General features: G+C 41.3%; 1 protein-coding gene across 5 annotated transcripts in view; it reads left to right on the top strand.

Moving 5' to 3' along the window:
* The first annotated feature begins 7840 nt into the window (after nucleotides 1-7840).
* Nucleotides 7841-15537, top strand: part of CDC42SE2 (CDC42 small effector 2) — a 114323-nt gene continuing 106626 nt past the window's right edge. For 4 of the 5 annotated variants that reach the window (XM_060008908.1, XM_060008907.1, XM_060008911.1 and 1 more), the window contains exon 1: nucleotides 7841-7926. The gene's annotated coding sequence lies outside the window, so the exon portion shown is untranslated. The remainder of the gene's footprint in view (nucleotides 7927-15537) is intronic. The other variant, XM_060008912.1, reaches the window with a different exon arrangement.

The raw sequence follows: 15537 nt of genomic DNA, 5'->3' as shown, positions 1-15537 counted from the left end.
ATAGGGTCATATGTCCTTTTTTACCCAAATGAAAATAATGTAAGTCCCTCACAAGCCAAATTATCAGGAATTCCAGTCTTTTCCCATGATTCCCCTCCTCATATAATCATAAATGACCCAGGCTTATTTACTAATGCCTGAGAATTGATCCATTTGTCTGTGGATTGACAATAGAGCGACAGCTCATACACTCTTGAGGCTAGAGGCCTGTCTAGAGAAGGGTTAATTCAGTGACAGGGTTGTGTTAGTTTCCTATTACCTTGTAACAACTTACCATTGGTGGCTTAAAACAACACCCGTTAACAAATACCGTATGCTAACACATATATATGGAATCTAAATAAAAAGGTTCTGAAGAACCTAGGGGCAGGACAGGAATAAAGATGCAGACGTAGAGAATGGACTTGAGGACACGGGGAGGGGGAAGGGTAAGCTGGGACAAAGTGAGAGAGTGGCATGGACATATATACACTACCAAACGTAAAATAGATAGCTAGTGGGAAGCAGCCGCATAGCACAGGGAGATCAGCTAGGTGCTTTGTGACCACCTAGAGGGGTGGGATAGGGAGGGTGGGAGGGAGGGAGACACAAGAGGGAGGAGATATGGGGATATATGTATATGTATAGCTGATTCACTTTGTCGTACGGGAGCAACTAACACACCCTTGTGAAGCAATTATACTCCAGTAAAGATGTTAAAACGACAACAACAACACCACCCATTTATTAGCTCATATTATCTGTAGGTCAGAAGTCCAGTATGGCTTTGCTGAATTCTCTGCTCACATTATCACATGGCTGAAATCAAGATGCCTGCAAGTTTGAGTTCTCATCTTGATACCTTGGCGGGGGGGAGGGAAATCTGTTTCAAAGCACATTTTTGTTGTTGGCAGAATTCAGTTCCTTATGGGTATAGGACTTAGGTTTCTGCTTCCTTGCTGGCTGTCAGCCAGAGGCTACTCTCTGCTTCTAGAAGCTGGATGTGTTCCTTGTCACGTGCCCCATTTCCCATCTTCATGCCAGCAATGGCAAATTGAATCTGTTTCGTGCTTTGAATCTCTCTGGCTTCTCTTTCTGCCCCCATTTATAGAAAACTCTCTGCTTTTTAAGGGCTCAGGGGCACCCAGATAATCTTATTTTAAGGTCAACTATGACATAACATAATTGTTCCAGGGTTTAGGGAATGGGATACTGGGGGGAGTGGGTGGTGCATTTTCAGTTCTCTGCCTGCTACAGTCCTGGGGATTATACAGGGCATGTATACCACCACAGAGACAGTGGCAGAAAGCAAGCTGTCAGAGTCTTCCCAGCTGCTTAGCTTAGCTAGTCATAGGGACAAAAGGAAGAGCTGAATCATGATTAGACAGTAACACTTACTGGAGGAGAAGTAGAGGATGGATGTGAAGGTTCCTGACTTGTTACCTTACCTTCAACTTTACCCCCCAGTTTTAATCATCATATACTTTCTTTCTGAAAGCCACATGTAGATCTCTCTGCTAGGAGGAGGTATAACATATCTGTCCCACCTGTTTTAAAGGAAGCAATGTCCAGGCACTTTGAGGTATGTTGGAGCCTCCATGTCCTGTATTGCTGGAGCCCTGATAAACCATAGAGATGGGAGTCCCCATGAACGGCTTCCTAACAGGCCACTGGGGCCAGTTCTGCTGGTTCCTCTGGGCCAAGGAGCTTCCTCAGTGTGCAGGAGGAGCACCCTCCCCTGCCTGTAGCAGACTTCACTCCCTCTAGGTTACCTGCCTTTTGAACCCTTTCTTTCCCCACACTTGCATGCCAATCTCCCAATACTCAGCTCAAAATCCATTGTGGCTCTTGCTCTCCCTGGGAACACACCTTTCATGTGCCAATTACTGAACCTTTGCTCACCAAGCTTTGTGTTCCCTAAAGTGCCAAATCCCCTTTCTCTTTATTGCCTCTGTTGTTTACTTGAGAGATTTCTTTTAGCTGAATCATATTTTTAACCTTAACAAACGTATAAAGGAAACTTCTATCACTATCATATGTGGAAAATCTGAATTACCTGACATATATAGGTGTTAACTCTAAAAGAAAAAGAAAAAAAACAAAAAGGAAAGAAAAATTCTTAGTCACTTGTGGTCTCTAACCTGACATAGCAGAGTGATTCTCAAAAGGCTCCTTTCTTCCTCTCTGATTGTCCCCAGGGGCATTTTTATTACAATTCCTAACTCTTTTTCTGTTTGTTTTTGTTGTGTTGTGTTTTGAGCTAAGGGGCTACAATGCAGTTATATTACAGGCCACGTGTTGAAGCTTGGCGAGCTGCATGTACCCCAAACTACTTTGCCTCTTCCTTCCCATCCCCACCCCTCTTCAGTGTGCTACCTAAAGTCATCCCCCATACCACCAGAGATGTGCAATCCACAGTTCAGAAAACACAGACCCCACTTTCTTCTTCCCAGAGACCCACCTCAAATTCCTCTCCCTCTAAGAAACCAATACAGTGATCAGTGATCCCCTCAACTGCATTCATAAGGCTACTGTGTCTAATTATTCAAATGTTGCTGTGTGACATTTCATTAAGGACAAAGACCATGCTTTATACTAAATTTTCCCACAGCATTTGGTATGCTACCTGGCAAACAGCAGGCATTCAGTGAATATTTGTGGTTTGATGAGCAGCAAGGGTCAGCTCTGGGTAAGAGTGTAAAGCAGAGTTTGACTTAGGTTCCTCTCCTACCTTGGGCTGCTTCAGTCACAGAAGGGCCATGGACTGTGGTTCTCCTCTGAGGCATTTTCTCCTTTCTCAATAAGTTCCCTGTGTTTCCTGATTTTTCTGTCTCCCCAAATCACACTTTGTGTGCTGTGTCTGATTATCTCGTTGACTAATTAGCTAAGACATTTGGTGTTTGCCACTAGATCTTGCATTGCTTAATTCTGTCTTGTAAATATTTTTTGTATCCTCTATCACACTGAAGACCACATATACATAGTGGATGCTCAATAGATATTTGTTGTATAAATAAATGAATGCATGTTTTATTGTTTGTGTCTTGGAGTGTCCCTGATATATCTTCAGGAGAAAATACGAAGTCCTCAAACTAATTCATATAACATTGGTCAAGGGGATTTACTAAGTTTTTTAACAAGTATGGAAAAGCTTTGTAGTTTTGACTCAGAACAATAAAAATGAAATCTTCCCTCTGCCTTTCCTCCCTCTTTTGGCCACTAGGCCAATTTAGATGTTCCTTTCAAGTAGCAATTTAAGTCTCTTTAGCTTTACACGAAGCTTATATTTCCTTCTCTGTACCCCCAAGCAATTTACACATACTTATTATCCAAACCTGGACATACTGAGAACGAAAGTGGGCACAAATAACTATTAAGCCAGGACAAGAAGTGTCCCTGACAAACAAGGAAGTACAGTCATACTACTTTGAGAGCAGTTATTTGCTAACTGTATGTCACTTTTCATTTAACTGTAAAGCCATTCTAGGTCTGGGCCTTATAGCTTCCTTTGTTACCTAGAACTGTGCCTGGCACATAGTGGTGGTAGAAGAAATGTTAGTGCTGTTTTAAAAATGTTCATTTAATTGCATATAATACTACCTTGATGTAGAATTCAAACAATCCCATTTGGGGCCTATTATGAGCCATTTTCTCAGTATTACAAATATAGGGCAATGAGCTTAATTATATGCTTGTGTAATGATAATAGCTAGCATTTACCAGCACTGAGCATGTGCCAGGCCCAGGGCTAAGAACTCTGCTTGAGTTCTCTCACTGATTTCTTCCAACAACTCTTGGAGATAAGTACTGCTATGGTCCCATTAAATGAGAAGAAAAGACAGGTTTAGAAGATTAATAACCTTGGTCAGGATCACCCAGCTAATTCTGCGTCAGAGTTTGAACTCCAGGCTCTGACCCTATACACCATCTCCCCTATATGTGATAAGTAGCTGGTACTGAATTTTGGAAAGTAGTTAAAAAAATAATAGTATACTTTTAGGAAAAATCCATTTGCTGTAAACATTTTAAAGGAAAACTTAACTAAGTAAGAGATTGCATAATCAGGCAAGTGTGATAGCTGTGTGAGCTCGTGAGTAGTGATAGCAGTTGCTTAGACCAACACATTGTTTGCTGTTGTCCTTGATGTTGGTTAATGTTTCCATTTGTTAAGTTACAAATATGCCATGTTAGTTTTGTTGAGATCATTCTCTTGTTGGTGGGCTAGTAAGGTGCAAGACATTTTATTTTGTACTGTAACAGTTGCATTTAACTTTAGCAGTATGTGGTTGAATTATGAACGGTGACTATTTTCTACTCTGTCCTTTTGAGAGAAGTTTTTACTTGGTAACAATTTTAAGGACAGTACAGACACATCATAATATTGAGTCCAGAAAAATTATTATGTGGTATTATTACAATTATTGTAATTATTAATTACAAACCATATTTTTTAATCCTTTTTGTTGTTGTTAAATTTATTTATTTTTGGCTGTGTTGGGTCTTTGTTACTGCGCACGGGCTTTCTCTAGTTGTGGCAAGCAGGGGCTACTACTCTTTGTTGTGGTGCGCAGGCTTCTCAATGTGGTGGCTCCTCTTGTTGCAGAGCACGGGCTCTAGGCGCGTGGGCTTCAGTAGTTGTGGGATACGGGCTCAGTAGTTGTGGCTCACAGGCTCTAGAGTGCAGGCTCAGTAGTTGTGGCACATGGGCTTAGTTACTCTGCGGCATGTGGGATCTTCTTGGACCAGGGTTTGAACCCATGTCCGCTGCATTGGCAGGTGGATTCTTAAACACTGTGCCACCAGGGAAATCCCTCAAACCATATTTTTACATTACTGAAATATATAGTCAATAGCTTTTAAAAATAAAAGCAGGCTATTGAATTTTATATAAAAATAATTATATATAAAATTAAATAAAAGCAGTCTATTGAATTTTATATAAAAATAATCCAGATTGTAAGGGATCATCTGTAACCTTAAATAGTTTTAAATCAGAAAGGATAAATTAAGTATGTAAAGAGACTATGCTATAAGTATTATACTGAACAAATAACTATATGCACAGACTTTCATACAAAACGTATCCTTTGATTGAATGGAATTGTCTTCTTAATTGACTTTTTTTTTCTACTGGCAAGAGGTATGTAGGAATAGCTATAGCAACTGAAATTAGATATTATTAAGGTATTCAATCATATGTGATATGTTATAAACAAAATATGAAAAATCTGGAAATAAATGTTTACGTAATGAATACTAACTTTTATGAATAAATGATAGGAAATGTTGTTACTTAAGACATTCACACAAGATGACTACATTTGTAATTCAAAGGAAGGATTACAAATATATATACCAAGTTCAGAAATTTTCTGCGTTTTTTTTGTCATAGGACTTAAAAAATATTTTTTTTTCTTTTTATTGAAGTAGAGTTGATTTACAATGCTGTGCCAGTCTTGGCTGTGCAACAAAGTGACTCAGTTATAGACATAGAGACATTCTTTTTTTTATATTCTTCCATTATGGTTTATCACAGCATACGGACATTTTTAGCATTAAAATGCCTTTGAGTTTTACACCAGAAAGTTTTCTCTAATTTATCATGTTTGTCTTCTTCAGTGAAATAGAATACCATGATAGCAATGGTTAGAAAAACTGCATTGAATGTCAAGTTATCACTGTACTCAGAGTAACCAGAAAATCAAAATGCTTATGTTATGATGTAGATAGGGATCTTATGGTTAACTGATAGAAATTGGAACCAAGAGGAAGTTTAAAATAAAAAATTGGTCATTTTTTGTTGCTTTGCACTTTTTATTACCTAGGAGACTTAAAATTGTTTTCATTTACTCTAGGCACTTGGGATACATCAGCTGAACAAAACACAAAATCCCATCTTCTACTGGGGAAGACAGACATTAAAACATAAATATACAACAGATAAATTGTAAAGATTTTTGCAAGGTTTTAAGTGTCATGGGAAGAAAAGAAGAAGCAAGTTAGGAAGGACTGAGAGTTGGGTTTGGGGTGGTTACAGTTTTAAATAGCGTGGTCAGGCTGAGTATCATTGTTAAGGTAAGATTGGATCAAGGAGTTAAAAGAGGTGAAGGTGGACACCAGGGAAGAATGTTACCGGCAGAGAAAAAACTCTCACAAAGTCCCTGTCTGGAATATACAAGCAACTGGAGTCAGGGAGTAAAGCAAAAGGCAAATCCAAGGGCTTTGTAGAAACCGTGAAGACCTTTTTTTTTTTTTTTTTAACATCTTTACTGGAGTATAATTGCTTTACAAGGGTGTGTTAGTTGCTGCTGTACAACAAAGTGAATCAGCTATACATATACATATATCCCCATATCCCCTCCCTCTTGCGTCTCCCTATCCCACCCTTCTAGGTGGTCACAAAGCACCGAGCTGATCTCCCTGTGCTATGCGGCTGCTTCCCACTAGCTATCTATTTTACATTTGGTAGTGTATATATGTTAATGCCACTCTCTCACTTTGTCCCAGCTTACCCTTCCCCCTCCCCGTGTCCTCAAGTCCATTCTCTATGTCTGCATCTTTATTCCTGTCCTGCCCCTACGTTCCTCAGAACCATTTTTTTTTTTTTTTTAGATTCCATATATATGTGTTAGCGTAAGGTATTTGTTTTTCTCTTTCTGACTTACTTCATTCCGTATGACAGACTCTAAGGACCTTAGCTTTTACAGTTTAGGAAATGGGGAGGCAATGGAAGATTTTGACCAGATGAGACAGGAGCTGACTTTTTTTGTAGGAGGATATTCTGATTGTTGTTTTGATAATAGACTGCGTTAATGGTGGGCAGGTAGACCATTTAGTAGGCCACCGAAGTATACTCGAGGCCAGAGCAGATGAAAAGTGATTCAGGGGAGAAGTGGTCTGATTCTGGTTTATTTTGAGGGCGCAACCAACAGACATGCTTGACAGAATGGAGGTGAAGAGGAGAGAATGAGAGGAGCCAAGGATGACTCCAAGTTTTTGACCTGAGTAACTAACTAGAAGGACTGTGGCATGGTTTTGAGTTGCTTTTTGAGCAAGGGAGACCTAACTCTAAATTTAGCGGGAAAAGAAAACTAATGTTGCACTCATATAATCAATCAAGACGGGGAAGACGTACTATATTATATTCCAAGTATGGTAGGTATTTTGGTGGAGGGTCTACTGCTAGATAAGCGCACTCTCAAGTGTTTCTGATTTCTGGGATATATAAAATATACAGGTAAGGGCTCAGAGATCCAGTAGACGAGTAATTTCACACATTTCAAATGCCATGTGGGTGTTCTCGGCCTTAAGCCAGGTAATGACGGATTCAACAATTCTGACGTTTCCATTTAAAAAACGGGGGAGGGTGGTTTGGTGATTTCAGGGCATCTATCTCTCAACTACTACTGAGAGACAGCTGGTCCTAAGGCTCAGCCACGACCCTAGCCCGCCTGGGAGCGTTCCCACTTCCAGCGCAGGCGCCGTCTGGGGAGGGGGCGCGAGGTCTTGCTGCCGGCTGCCGGGCTGAGAGTGGGGAGGGGCTCCCGAACGTTCCCACCCAGCCCCGATCGCCATCTTCCGGCGCGTTCTTTCCCGCGCGGACTCCAACCCCAGCTCTCTGCCCTCTTCTCGCCGGGGAAGGGGTTTCTAGCCCGCGGAGCTCGCGGGCAGTGCGCGTCGCTGAGGTGCGGAACAGAGTCCACCCCCAAGGCAGGGTACGGGGCGGGGCCGGCGTGGCGGCAGCTGTGCGGCGGCGCGGCCCTCCCGCTGCTCCCGGAGCGCGCGCCGCCTCTTGCCCCGCCTGCGCGCGAGCCAGGGCGTGGAGGGAGGGGCCAGGAAGCGGCGAGCGCGCTGGGGAGCGCAGCTGCGGGCGTGGGGGGACAGCAGCCGCGGAGCCGGCCCCGAGAGCGGCCGCGGCAGGAGCGAGCGGCGGAGACAAAGGCTACGGTGAGTGCATCTCCCGCCGGGGTCGCGCTCTGGGCCTCCCACCTTGCTCTCGGGGCCCCTTGGGCGGGGGCCCGAAGCCCCTAACCCCCGCCACCTAGGGCTTCAGGGCGAGTGCGGCCCTGCCCTGCCCGCTGCGCGCTGTGGGCTGTGGGCTGAGCCTGCGGCTCCATTTTCAGGTCTGGGCGAGGTCCTCATGCGGACCCTGCCTTTGGTTTTCCTTCCATTCCTTCTGGGAAATGGTTACATACTCTGTTCCGGATTCAAGACAGGCGGGCGGCTGAGAGAGCCAACCGCCCCCCCGTTGTAAAATGGAAATGAAGAGCCCCCTCCCCCCCCAACTTTGCAGGTCTGAAAGTCGGGAGGGTGGCGCGAGGGGCAGGCGGAGAGGGCCCGGGTCCTCCAGGTGAGTTTCGGAGGGGCGGGGACCGCCGGCTCGGGAGCCGGACTCTTGCCTGGGGCGTCCGGCGCGTTCCGCACGCGGGTCTCGCCGCGGTACTTTGGGCCCCGGAGAGAAAGCCCTGACCACCTCGGAGGAGGAACTCGTCCTACTCTTACAGGTTGTTTTACCCAGCGCTTGCTGCTTTAGTTGTGATTTTTGGTAACGGGTGTGGTAGTTAGCGGCTCGGTGATGCCGCATTAATAGGTGAAGAGCCTCGATGGGCTGAATTAATGTGTACATGAAACAACACTGAGATTCCTCTTTAGCTGCTCTTATTTTGAGTGATAAGCTTTTGAAGGGGAATTTGATGCTAATGTTCAGTTTACAAAATTAACGTTTTGTTAAAGGGCCTGACGTATAGTAAGTAGATGCTCAATAAAATACTTGAATGAAAAAATGAATCTTGAAACGTCAGAGAAAGCTGATCTCATATCTAGTACAGTTTAGGCACATACTCTCTTGATTCAAGTTAAAGGAAAAAATTGGCAAACACGTTATTTTGGCTTATATGCTTGTTTTTTGTTTTCACGCAACATACACATACTGTTGAAAAATCAGTTATTTTCAATATTAGGAGCATAGAAAATGCATTTGAAATTAATCATTTTGAGGAAAGTTGGTAGACATTTTGATGTTTCCTAAAAATCAACCATATTGATCTAATTTTCTTTTGAAAGAATGGAGAAGATAAAGAAGAGGTGCTTCTATTCTGTTTGGTTGAGACCCTGCTTTCCATTTCATTATGAATAAAGAAGTTTATGTGCTTTTGAGGGACTCTGGCATGGTCTTGAGTTGCTTTTTGAGCAAGGGGGAACTTTAAGGGAAAAAGGAAAGCTAATGTTGCAGTAATATAATTAAACCTCACCACTTACTCAGCAGATATTCATTAAGCACCTATTATATGCTGGCACCTGTGCTGGCTGCTGATTTCCTAGGGGCAAACAAAACCCACAATTATCTTTTTCTTAGCCTGAGCGTGAAGTTCGTTCCTCATTATGGATGTTGCAAGGACAGACTGTCTTATACCCCTAGTGCCTATTTAAAATTGGGAAAGATGGCAGGTGAACAGCAGGAAGTGTAGATCCATAACAGTCTATTTAAAGGTTAATAAGTAACTTTATAGGGCTAAGATCATTGGGTTATGTTTTCATATTGTCAGTTTAATAAAATCTGTTTTTTTAAATGAAGAGAGGAAGAAGTTTAACAAACTAGTATTTTTATTCTCTCTCCCGTATTAGATGTTTTTGGTACAGTGTATTTATTGAAAAGTAATGTTCTGTTTTCTGTAAATAATCTTTGCTGTACAACATGTTCTGTTGTTAAAAATCTCCTAAGAGAAACAGTGGATTCCTTTTCTATAAGAAGTGTTTTTAAATAAAGCACCTTTTCAGAAATTTTATTTTGACCTTTTATTCATCATTTACAAATGGAGTATTGACTTGATAGTACTGAGAAGTGAAGAACTGTTAGTAGTGATTTGTAGTTCTATATCTGAATTTTACCTCTAGTATTAAAACTGGTAAAACTGTTTTAGTAAACAGTAAAAGAGGATGATTTGTAGTATTGCACTTATTAATTCTGAACGTAAGGTTGTGTTGTCTGTTTTTATCTTATTTACATATGATAAAAAGTACTTATTTGAATTCTTCAGAAGTCCAAATTAATGCGCTCCAAAGTCAGTCTTGATCATTACAGAAAAATGTATTGATAGATTAATAATTTTTTTACAGATAACTTTTGAATATATAAATTTATTTATTTATTTTTGGCTGCGTTGGGTCTTTGTTGCTGCTCACGGGCTTTCTCTAGTTGTGGCAAGTGGGGGCTACTCTTCATTGCAGTGCACGGGCTTCTCGTTGTCATGGCTTCTCTTGTTGCGGAGCACAGGCTCTAGGCACGTGGGCTTCAGTAGTTGTGGCACGCGGCCTCAGTAGTTGTGGCGCACAGGCTTAGTTGCTCCACGGCATGTGGGATCTTCCCAGACCAGGGCTTGAACCTGTGTCCCCTGCGTTGGCAGGTGGATTCCTAACCACTGCGTCACCAGGGAAGCCCCTAACTTTTGAATTTAGGTGGACACTTTTGACCTGTTAACTGCTTATGCATTGTTGAAGATGATATGTGCATTCAAATAGAACTTTAAGATTTTTAGGGCTTCCTGGGTGGTGCAGTGGTTAAGAATCTGCCTGCCGATTCAGGGCACGTGGGTTTGAGCCATGATCCGGGAAGATCCCACATGCTGCGGAGCAACTAAGCCTGTGCGCCACAACTACTGAGCCTGCACTCTAGAGCCCGGGAGCCACAACTACTGAGCCCACATACCACAGCTACTGAAGCCTGCGCCCTAGAGACCGGGCTCCGCAGCAAAAGAAGCCGCTGCAATGAGAAGCCCACACACCACAACGAAGAGTAGCCCCCCGCTCCTCGAAACTAGAGAAAGCCTGCGTGCAGCAACGAAGACCCAATACAGCCAAAGATAAATAAAATAAAAATAAACTGCAAAATGTCATTAAAAAAAAAGATTTTTACACTTACTAATAGTTTTTTATGGTTCCTATGAATAAGGAAAGTAATCCCTTAAATCTTAGTGGTAGAGAGTTGTGATAGTTTTTCTTTAAATATATATTTCTTGTAGGAAGAGTGACTTGATAGCGTACACCTGTGTGTTCCTTGTAGTCTGTTGATGAGAAACCTAATAACAAATGTAATAGTGATGATTAGAACAGTGTAAGCCTTATGTTGAATAAAAAGTGCTTGGCATATTTTATTTGGGTAAGAATTTCATCAGGGTTTTTGACAGTCAGCAGCGTCAACACATGTTAAAGTAATTTTTCCAAGAAATTAGAACCTGTAATGACTTCTTTATTTATTTTTTTGACTTCTTTATTTTTTGTACTTTAAAAAAAATACCGTGTTTTCAAGGCATTATTCCTACCTTGGAGTAGTTCATAATGTTTTAAGGCTGAATAAATTCGAGGATCATTCCATTTTATAATTGTTGGAATATTCAAAGTGTGTTTATGCTTTCTTCATCAGGGTATGTGTGTTTATTGTTGGGGCTGGTTGTCTTTTTTTGTTGTAATATCCTTTAGAATAATTTAGAAAGCGTGATCTTTATCAGATGTAATTAATAAAGTGATTAAGAATGATACTGGTCTGACATATTGTAGCTGTGCCCATATTGTCTGTATAGATTGTGAAAGACTATTAATTAACAGTTGTAAAATGCTTTAAACTGACTTCTCACATTTATTCAGTAAGATAGGTTTCTATTATGTTTTTATGTCCCAGTTATCTCTCTTTATCATGAAAGTGTTTAGATTTCTCATCTGCTTTAGGATGAGTCTGGGTTATTTTGTTAAGGCTTCCTAAGACTTTTCTCTCAGTTGCAGATGCATATTAGTTTTCATCTGTTTCAGTGTTCTTAATCTCAGTTCTCATGAAAGTAATATTTTAACATTTATTGAATGTTAAATGTTAATAAATAAAGTTTTAGATCTGTCTTAGAGGGACACATGTACTTACCCTTAATAGTTAGGTGAGGGCATTTATTCTGATTTTTTTTCATACTACCTGGAAAAACTTGGAATTTAACTTATTAATTATTAACTTTATGCATTCTGCCTCAGTTCAAAGCTTAAGTATACTTGAACCTTTCTATAATACTAACAAATAATGAACAGAGGAAGACTTAGCTGAAACTGCTCTGGGACCCCATCCAAAGGGAGTTTTTGAACTGAAAGCCAAAAAATTTGGTAATGAGTTGTCTTTATCATGACACCATTAAATACCTGCAAACCTATTTTAGTCAAAATGGATTATAGTAAAACAAACTCCCTCTTTTTCCTAGAAAGCATTAGATAACTCCATGTTAAATTTAGGTGTGTTTGAAAATGACTGAATGATGAGCACTATTTCCATCTTGTGGCTTACTCACTTAGAAATTCATGGTAAGACTTTTTTTTAGTCTATTATAATTTATTAACAAATAAGTATTGATTTTAAATGTGTTTAAGCTTGTAATTCACAAAGTTAGAAAAATACGAAAACAATTCCAAGAAAAGGAGAAAACTAAGATTTCTTATTAAATCTTTAGGATTGAATTTTTGTAAGCATCTTGTACTAAACCAAAATCATTTTGTTTCATTCGACTTAATCTACTTTCACTTTTTTGCTCAATAAAGCAAAAATGAATTTTTTGTATATTCAGCATTGTGTATATTTAGCACCTAATAGATAGTGGGAGCCCATGGATATTTGTGGAACTGAAATGGATGGGATTTGATAAGGGTTTAAGCAGAAAACAGCTTTCTTTCTCTCAGTGTACCTTCAAAGCCTCCCTGTACATTGTCTTTCCCTGACTTTCCAGCTCTTAGGAAGACCAGATAACTTTTCTAGTTAATTTTAGGAGTAAAAAGTCTTATGCTCATTTGTCAGTAATAGGCTTATTTTAGTCATTAGAAGGTGCAGTTCAGAATAATAATGTGTTCAAACTCTTACACAATATAGAACTTTTTTTTGGTAGTTCAGAACTGCTTCAGAGCAAGAAGCCTGCTTTGGAGGAAGAGTCCTGAGAGGCTTCTCTTTTTTACTTTGCCAGCTCCTCTTTAGTATGCTGTCAGATTCACCTGTCCACGGTCCAGTTCAGTGGGGAAAGAGGATTGGGGGAAAAGGTATGGTTTTAATGTGGCTCCTCCTATTGTGATCTGGCAGCTGTGCCTTCTGAGTTGGACAGGTTGTTCAAAGCTGACTCTGGAGGAGTGCTGGAAATGGTTTTCTTGGGGATTCCATGTCTGGGAACCTCCAGCTATAATTCCTGTGATATAATTCTTCTTCTCCAGTCCTTTAGGCTTCTAGTTGCACTCATTTGCAGGCTCACTGTGCCTGGGAGAGGTTTTGCTTTACTCTTTAAGGTAGTTCTGTTACATTTAAACCAGACCTGCCTGTACTTTATTAAGATTATTTCACAGAACACAGTTTCAAGCGTTCCATCGGGGTTTCAGTTTCCTATCTTTCCAGTTCCTAATGTCAAGCACCCCCACTTGAACTCTACTTCTGTGTCTGGGACCTGTTGTACAGTCCGTTGCTGCTACTCCCTTTTTTAGCATCCCAACCCCTCCTTCCTCCATTTCCTCACTTAATTATTTATCCTGCTTTGAATCCATAGTCCACTGTTAAAATTTCTTCCTTTTATAAAGCCTCAGTTCTCTTTTAGCACCTCTCCCTTCATGTACTTACTTGGTAACCACCAACCCCCCGAATCCAGTTCTCCATCTAGTCCAGCCGATACCTGGCAGTTGAGCGTGAATTGAGGAAGACATACCTGTGCTGACCTGTTCTCCTTTCGTGTTGGCCAAGGAGTGTCCTTCGTGCTGTCCACAGTCCTTTAATCATAGTATCAATCAGTCCCTGGTTGAATCACTCTGCCAGTCCCCTGACAATTTTACACCTCTCCTCAAACCTCTAGTGCCTCTTTTCTTCATTTTCTGCTGATGACCTTGTTTCCTGTATATTAAAAATGAAAGCAATCAGGAGAAAACTTTTGTATGTCTCCTCGCATCTGTACGCAGACTCTATGCATTTCCTACTGTGCTGTGACCATCACCTCTCTCACCCCTGGTTCTGTCCCCCTCCTGTCAGGGACTTTGCTTTGCCTCAGGATTTATCCCATTCTCCTGCCTGCCAATGAGCTGTCTCATCAGTGTTTCCCATTTGTATTGGATTATTCCTATCAGCATATAGATATGCTGAAATATCTCCCATCTTTATTTTTTAAAATATTTATTTATTTATTGGCTGCATCAGGTCTTAGTTGTGGCATGCGGGATCTTTTGTTGTGGCGCATGGGCTCATTGTGACATGTGGGCTTCTCTCTAGTTGTGGCGTGCGGGTTTTCTCTTCTTTAGTCGTGATGTGCAGGTTCCAGGGTGTGGGCTCTAGTGGGTGTAGTTTGTGGCAAGAGGGCTCTAGTTGAGGCGCATGAGCTCAGTAGTTGTGGTGCGTGGGCTTAGTTGCCCCCTGGCAGGTGGGATCTTAGTTCCCTGACCAGGGGTTGAACCTGCATCCCCTGCATTGGAAGGTGGGTTCTTTACCATTGCACCATCAGGCAAGTCCCTCCCATCTTTCAAAACAAGCAAACCTATCCCAATAGCACATCTTTCTTCAGCTACTGTTCTTCAAGAGTTGTTATTTGTGGTCACCAGTACTCCCTCTCTGTCTTGGATCCACTGCAGTTGTTTTTTTTTCTCCTCCATGCTACATTAACAGCTCTTGTGAGATTGCTTACTAGTGACCTCCTTGGTGACAAATTCCCCAGCCAGTTCTCAATCCTAATCTCACTGGATGTAGCAGCAGAAGCATTTGAAGTGGTTGGTAATTTTCTTTTCTTTGAAACCTTTCTTTCCTTTGTTTCTGGGGCACTTCTGCTTATTTTCAGTTTCTTTTGCTGGTTCCTTTTTGTTGTCCCAACTTCTGAAAAATAAGACAGTGTCCTGAGCTCTATGTTTAGACCTCTTCTGTATTTATACATAGTCTCCTGTGAGCTCATCCTATCCTCTAGCTAGAATTATCATATATTTCAAACTAAAAATGTTATCTCTCTCCTGGATCTCTTTCCTAACCTTCAGACTTATATACCCAGCTGCCTAGTCAACATTTTCAATTAGACATCCCAAATTTAACCTGTCAGCACTGAACTCCTCATCCTCCTTCCTCCTTCCCCCACCCCAGGGATTGTTCCTATTCCAGTTTGCCTCATTTTATTAAATGTCAACTCCATCTTTATTTCTCTGACTGTAACCTTATAGACACTCTTGATTCCTGTTTCTCACACATTCACATGTAATTCAAAAAAATGTATCATGAAAGTATGTCTTTTATTTACCTTAAAATCTACTTTAAGAATAAATATGACCACAGCCTGCTGTTTTCAACGCCCCCCCCCCCCCCCCCCCCCCCCGCTGTGCAGCCATCCTCTCTTGCCTGTTGTTATTTTAGTCATCTCCTTTCTGGTCTCCGTCTTGCTTCTGCTCTTCTCTGTTCTCAACACAGCAACCAGGACAGTCGTTTTGAAATGAAAGTCTGATTATTTTACTCCTATGTTCAAAACTCTTTGGTGGTTTTTCGTATCATTTCGAGTAAATGCCAGAATATAACAGTGCCTACCAGGAGGCCCT

Source organism: Delphinus delphis, chromosome 3 (assembly GCF_949987515.2).
Source record: "Delphinus delphis chromosome 3, mDelDel1.2, whole genome shotgun sequence".
Taxonomy (NCBI): domain Eukaryota; kingdom Metazoa; phylum Chordata; class Mammalia; order Artiodactyla; family Delphinidae; genus Delphinus; species Delphinus delphis.
This window is presented reverse-complemented; position numbering and strand designations above follow the sequence as displayed.